Here is a 7,689-nt window from a genome sequence, read left to right on the forward strand (position 1 = left end):
AGTGGGCATGGCAGAGGTACAAAATGAGTACTGTGCATTGGTCTTTACCAAGGAAGAAGATGCTGCTAGATTCTCGATAAAGGAAGAAAAAGTTAAGACACTGGATGGGCTAAAAATGAGAAAGAAGATGTACTAGAAAGGCTGGCTGTACTTTAAATAGATAAGTCACCTGGTCCGGATGGGATGCACCTGAGGATGCTGCGGTAAGGGGTGAAATTGCAGAGGTACTGGCCAGAATCTTCCAGGCATCCTTGGATATGGGGATGGTGCCAGAGGACTGGAGAATTGTAAATGTTACAACCTTGTTCAAAAAAAAGGGTGTAAAGAGAAACCCAGCAACTATAGGTCAGTCAGTTTAACCTCGGTGATGGGGAAAGTTTTGGAAACGATAATCTGGGATAGAATTAACAGCCACTTGGACGAATGTGGATTGATTAAGGAATGCCAGCATTGTTAAAGGCAAATCGTGTTTAACCAACTTGATAGAGTTGTTTGATGAGGTAACAGAGAGGGTAGATGAGGTCAATGCAGTTGACGTGGTGTATATGGACTTTCAAAAAGAGTTTGATAAATTGCCACGTGGTAGGCTTGCTATCAAGATTGCAGTCCATGGAATAAAGGGGGCAATAGTAACATGGATGCAGCACTGGCTAAATGACAGGAAACAGAGTTGTGGTGAATGGTTGTTTTTTGGACTGGAGGGAGGTGGGCAATGGTGTTCCATAGGGGTCGGTGCTGGGACCACTACTTTTCTTGATAGATATTAATGACTTGGATTTTGGAGTAAAGGGTACAATATGAAAATTTGCAGATGACACAAAACTTGGAAGTGTAGAGATCAGTGAGGTGGATAGACTTGAAGTGGATATGGACACGCTGGTGGCATGGACGGACACGTGGCAGATGAAGTTTAACACGGAAACATGCGAGGTGATGCATTTCGGTGGGAAAAACGAGGAGAGGCAATATAAAATACAGGGCCCAAATCTAAAAGGGTTAGAGGAACAGAGGGACCTGAGGGTATATGTGCACAAATCGTTGAAAGTGACAGGGCAGGTTGAGAAAGTGGTTTAAAAAGCAGACGTGGTCCCGGGCTTTATAAAGAGGGCATAGAGTGCAAAAACAAGGAAGTCATGATGAACCTTTATAAAACACTATGAAGTATTGTTTCCAGTTCTGGGCTGTGCACTTTTGGAAGGATGTGAAGGCCTTGAGCGGCTGCAGAGGAGATTTACTGGAATGATTCCAGGGATGAGGGACTTAAATTACATGGATCATCCGGAGAAGCTGGGATTGTTCTCCTTGGAACTGAGAAGGCTGAGGGGAGATTTCAGAGATATATTCAAAATCATGAAGGGCCTAGACAGAATAGATAGAGTGAAACTGTTCCCATTGGCGGAAGGGACATGAACCAAAGGGCATAGATTTAAGGCGATTGGCAAAAGAACCAAAGGCGACATGAGTAAAAGCTTCTTTACACAGCGAGTGGTTGGAATCTTTGATTTTTGTGCTTTGCATGTGATGAAATTTCATCATTTTACAGACTGTATCTTAAGAGTGGGATTAAAAGTTCAGTGTTTATGACGCCAGGAATCTGGTGCAGCCGTTGTTAAATTCATCAATAACAGGCAATTGTCGCCGTTTATCACAGGAACGCCCTAACTGGTTACGCGATCAAGATGAAAGGAACGCAACGAGGGACATCTGATACAACACGAAAGGCATCGGGCTGTGACAAAAGTCCCCACCGTTTTGCTTTTGCAACATAAAGAGTGTGACATTTATTCTCTGAACATAGATACACTCCGGTCACGCTCACTACAGAAATCTCCATGTCACAGCGATTTCGCCTTTCGGGGCCTTGTCTGTCAAGATGAATTGTGATTTCCGTGAAGCCAATGTTCCATTCCTTTATGAGTTTCATGTGCCTGCTATCCAATCACAAGGTTTTTTTTTAGTCCCCAGGGTCAATGGTGGAATATTATCTCTGCTCAGTCGGCAATGATCACGGTACATTTTCTTGCAGACAAAATGCACATTGAAACCCTGGAACTTTGAGGAGATGAATCATTAGGAAAAATAAAATAAGGGCTCGAAACAATCTAACCAATAGCACAATCGAGACAAGTGAAGAGGTCACCTTCTAAACCAATAATTCACTGAGCTAAACCTTGAGGTTGCATCGACCAATATAACAGCTGTCTCCTGTCAGTTCCCTTTTCTAAAATGAATAGTTGCAGCTTGCAGGAGTGAAAATCCAACGATCGAGTCTTCACTCTTAAACCAGCAACTATGAAGTTAAGAGAAACGTGCCGGAGAAATACTCGATTTCAGCACGGTGACACTGGGCCAGAGTAAAGTTTAGGTAATATGATCGCCGAGTGGCGAGAGGGTGGATTTGGAACTCCTGAGCGACTGCACTGTGCATTTTCCAGATCTGCTTGGAGCACCAATCCCTTCAATTCATCACTTACAGGGACAATTCGATTCTCGGTTTCTTTTCCCTGAACTTGGCGAGATCTTCAAAATTGAAAGCGACCCATATCAAAGCTAAACTCGTCACCGACATGCTCACAGACACAAAGCGTCCAAACTCTGCTTCAGTGAGATGAAAGCCCAGAGCGATTTCAAGGTGGAAGGCAATTGCAAAGAAAGCTCGTTCAATGGAAGTGTCGGTCACTGAGATGCCTTTAAGGCCTTGATTGTCTAAACTGAACTTCTTCCGAAAGCGCTTGAGATCCAGGTGGACTGATTTGGGGACTTTTTTTCCCTCTTTGCAAAAGTTTGTGCCGCAGCTCCAGATCAAAAGACGAGGGCTAAATTACGGCTTCTCCGGGGCATGACCCTCGAATCGAGAATGAAACCTTTACCTCATCGAGCCCAGAAATAAATCAAAGGGATTCAGTCAAACTAAAATAATGATATTGGTGAAAATAATTCGATTAAAGATAGGCAAATCTCCAGGACCTGATGGTGACCATCCCAGGGAATTAAGAGGAGTCGGAAATTGTACATGCTTCAGTCATGATCGTTCAAAACTCTCTTGTTTCAGGAATTGTTACATGGATTGAAAAATTGGCAATGTGACTCCATTATTTAGGAAGGGGAGGAGAGATAAAGTCGGAAGTTATAGACCTATTAGTCTGACGTCTGTTGTGGTGAAGTTACCAGTATCTGTTATGAGGGAAAGAATAACTGAGCACTTGGATACACATGGATTGATCAGAGAGAGCCAGCATGGATTTGTAAAGGGTAAGTCAAGTCTAACGAAACTAGTTGAACTTTTTGAAGATGTAATAACGTGGTAGATAATGCAGTGTCTATGGGTGTTATATGTACATTGAATTCCAGATGCATTCGATAACGTACAACATAAGAGACTGTAAACAGAAATGAGAGCACATGGAAATTAAAGCAGCCTATTGACATGGGGTGAGAGTTGATTGTGAGGTAGGAGACAGAGAGCAGGGATAATGGGTTTGTGCTCAAATTGACAGGATGTGATTAGTGGTGTCCCCCACGGATCTGTACCGGGGAATCAGCTTTTTACCATATGTATAAATGAGGCAAATGAAGAAATAGAGAGCCATATATCCAAGTTTGTCGATGACACCAAGTTAGGTGGCACCATGAGTAATGTAGATGGGAGCATAAAGTTGCAAAGCAAAATTGATAGATGAAGTGAGTTGGTAAAACTGTGGCAGATGGAGCTTACATGGAATTTTCTTTGAATGTACATCACAGAGGAGGGGACCGAGTATAACATATCAACGTTTTCAGATGATCCAAAGATTGGAGGGAAAGTAGAGAGTGAGGAGGACATAAAAAACTACAATGGGATATGAACAGGCTGGGTGAGTGGGCGGAGATTTGGCAGATGCAATACAATATTGGAAAATGTGAGGTTATGCACTTTGGCAGGAAGAATCAGAGAGCAAAATATTATCTTAATGGCGAGAAACTGGAAAGTACTGCAGTACAAAGGGATCTGGGGGTCCTAGTGCAAGAAAATCAAAAAGTTAGTATGCAGGTGCAGCAGGTGATCAAGAAGGCCAACGGAATGTTGGCTTTTATTGCTAGGGGGATAGAATATAAAAACAGGGAGGAATTGCTACAGTTATATAAGGTATTGGTGAGACCGCACCTGGAATACTGCATACAGTTTTGGTGTCCATACTTAAGAAAAGACATACTTGCTCTCGATGCAATACAAAGAAGGTTCACTCGGTTAATCCCGGGGATGAGGGGGAGGACATATGAGGAGAGGTTGAGTAGATTGGGACTCTACTCATTGGAGTTCAGAAGAATGAGAGGCGATCTTATTGAAACATATAAGATTGTGAAGGGGCTTGATCGGGTGGATGCGGTAAGGATGTTCCCAAGGATGGGTGAAACTAGAACTAGGGGGCATAATCTTAGAATAAGGGGCTGCTCTTTCAAAACTGAGATGAGGAGAAACTTCTTCACTCAGAGGGCAGTAGGTCTGTGGAATTTGCTGCCCCAGAAAGCTGTGGAAGCTACATCATTTAATCCATTTAAAACAGAAATAGACAGTTTCTGAGAAGTAAAGGGAATTAGTGGTTTCGGGGAGCGGGCAGGAAATTGGACATGAATTTAGATTTGAGGTGAGGATCAGATCAGCCATGATCTTATTGAAAGGCGGAGCAGGCTCGAAGGGCCGATTGGCCTACTCCTGCTCCTATTTCTTATGTTCTATGTTCTTAAACAGACAATTCGGCCTCACTTGTCTATTCCGGATGTTTACGCTGCAGACCAGCCTCCTCCAACCCCTCTTCATCTAACCCTATGAGCAAACCCTAATATTCCTTTCTCCTCCATGTGTTTATCTCTCTTCCCCGTAAATACATCCATGCTTTTCGCCTTAACTACTCCTTGTGGTAGCGAGTTGCACATTATAGCGAGCCTCTTTGTAAATATGGTTCTCTTGAATGCCATATTGGATTAATTTGTGACTATCTTATATTTATGGCCCCAATTTTGGAATCCTCCCCACAAAATTGCAAACACCTTATCTACGTCTGACCGATCAAACCCTTGCATAATCTTAAAGTGCTATTTCAGGTCACCCTCAGCCTTCTATTTTCGATGGAACAGAGCCGAACACTGTTCAATCTTTCAATATGGGGAAGTGTGAGGTCATCCACTTTGGACCTAAGCAAGATAGATGAGAATATTTTCTAACTGGTGAGAAGCCAGGAACTGTGGGGGAGGAAAGATGTTTACGGGTCCAAGTGCAGAAATCGTGAAAAGTCATGGACAGTTACAAAAAATTATTAAAGAGGCGAATGGAACTTTGGCCTTTATCTTAAGGGAGCTGGAATTCAAAGGGGTGTACGCTATGTTACAGTTTTATAAACTCTGCTGAGACCACATTTCGAGTACTGCATTCAGTTCCAAGCACCACACCTCAGGGAGGATATATTGGCCTTGGAGGGGGTGCAGCGCAGAATCTCCAGAATTATACCGGAGCTAAAATGTTTAAATTATGCGGACGAGTTGCATAGAAAAGGTTTGTATTTCCTTGTGTACAGAAGATTAAGTGTTGATGTATTCGAGTTGTTGAAGGTGATTAAATGAGCCAATTGTGTGTGTGTGAGCTGTGAGACAGCTTGAAATACCAATCCTCTCCACCACTGGGGACTGAGTCTTCCAACATACTGGGATTTTCACTCGTGCAAGTTTCATTCACATTTTCTGCTCTTCATTTTCCGACCAGCTTGTTGCGCCTTTCCCTTCAATTCAGGACTTACAGGAAAAACTCGATTCTGCGGTCAATCTTCGGGTCACATGGTGAGATTTCAAATAATTGAAATCGACCCTTTTCAACCTCAATATCGTCACCGACACGTTTGACGAATGCAAAGCGGCTTCAATCGCGGTTTTGCTGCACAACTCGTTCAAAGATACTGTCGGTAATTGGAGGGTCTTTCAAGTCATGACACGAACATAACAGTTCGCACTGCCGTTTTCCCCAAGACGCTTCAGATTCATGTGGAATGATTTCGGTCTGGCGGTTAAATCCGTTCCCTTTTTACGAATCCGCCTTTGAACCCTGGACTTTAATATTTTTATAACCGATACTAAATCGGTTTGTCCTGTACTGTACATTACTTTTTAAATATTACAGATAAGCGGAGCACTTGAGCTGTCACAGCTGTGACTTTGACTTTTCTTCGTCTCCTCTGGATCTCCCCGGCAACTGTCACTAATCACAATCTTCTGTCACTCTTCTCCATCAGAAAGTTCCGAGTCTCGGTTTTTAAATGAAATAACGCCCATCTCTTCAATCAACGACAGCCCAGAGAGAGTTTCTTAGTTTCAGCTCCCAATTTCCGCAAATCCTCAAAGTATCATGAAAATAATTGTCCTTAAGTTAATTATAATAACAATATCATTAAAAGTTCTTATGGTCTGGGGTTTTGTTTGAGATGCCACGGCTTTTAAATGTCGCTGCGGATGTTTAACGAATCGCCTCTTGGTTGGAGGCTTCTGTGTGGGAAAGATCACGAAGCGATAATTGAGAGACCGAGGATGAAGCTGTTTGATGGGAGCGCTGGGGACACAGACCGTGCGCGGCTCCAGTGGCGCAATCGGTCAGCGCGCGTTACTTCCACAATAATTATACGCTCGAGAAATGCCGAGGTTGTGAGCTCCAGCGCCGTCTAAAGTAGTTGAACCTTCTCAACATTTTGACTGGATTTCAATGTAAAACCGGTTCCAGAACACATCGACTTCTTCATGTCCCCATGTGGGCACTGAGGCTCCTCTGGCCGACCGTCTTGCAATAGCAGGTGAGAGTTTATTTGTTAAAAGGAGGGAGAGTGGGCAATTGGCGACAACTGAAATGGTAAAGCGGCCGGCACGACATCTTTAAATCGAAAGAACCAAAAACACAATTCTTCTTTCCGTGAAGCAGGTTTTCATCGGTTTGAAGTGTCGTGTCTGGAAAATTCGGGAAGTAAGTCTGCTGCCTGGTGTCACGGTGTGACGGTTGAAATTATTCAGCTTTCAATTGTTGATCGGCTGAAAGGTCGAGAGGCCTTTTCCAGCTCCCGTGTGGGACAAGTTTAGCTTTTGAGCCATTGGGTAAAGTGTTGTTTTTAATTGCTGCTAACGAATGACAAGACATTTTGTACAAACAAGAAGAATTGCAAAATCACGAGTTCGCTGTCCATGTTTCTTTCATCATGTTCAACAGAAGCAAGGATTCTCCTCAACACGTTGCTGAAAATTGGATAAAAGGGACACTCTCCCGAATTCGACATCGACAGGGATAATTCAGAGTCCGACCATGAATCTGTATGATGGAAGCTAATCCAACAACGAGCCTGGATAGCTCAGTCGGTAGAGCATCAGACTTTTAAGAACGGGTAGTGATCTGAGGGTCCAGGGTTCAAGTCCCTGTTCAGGCGAAAACTTTTAAAATAGCTGGCAAGTTCTGCTTTTCCAGCGGAGCAAAATCAGCGAAAGGAGCAAGAGTTGACCATACAGTCCCTCGATCCGACTTCGCCAATTTGATAAGGTCATCGCTGATTTTCGACCTCAACTCCACTTTCCTGACCTGTCCCCATATCCTTTGAGTTCCTTCGTGTCCAGCATTCTATCTATCTCAGTTTTGAATCTATTCAATGGCTCAGCATCCACAGCCCTCTGGGGTCGAGAATTCCA

The 7,689-nt window shown here is 43.4% G+C and overlaps 1 non-coding gene across 1 annotated transcript; it reads left to right on the top strand.

Annotated features, from left to right (window-relative positions):
• The first annotated feature begins 7,347 nt into the window (after window positions 1-7,347).
• On the top strand, window positions 7,348-7,433 carry trnak-uuu (transfer RNA lysine (anticodon UUU)). The gene is given in 2 exon segments: window positions 7,348-7,384; window positions 7,398-7,433. It is a non-coding gene; the product is annotated as a tRNA-Lys (tRNA).
• Window positions 7,434-7,689: the final 256 nt, after the last annotated feature.

This window comes from Heptranchias perlo, chromosome 20, assembly GCF_035084215.1.
Source record: "Heptranchias perlo isolate sHepPer1 chromosome 20, sHepPer1.hap1, whole genome shotgun sequence".
In the NCBI taxonomy this organism is placed as follows: domain Eukaryota; kingdom Metazoa; phylum Chordata; class Chondrichthyes; order Hexanchiformes; family Hexanchidae; genus Heptranchias; species Heptranchias perlo.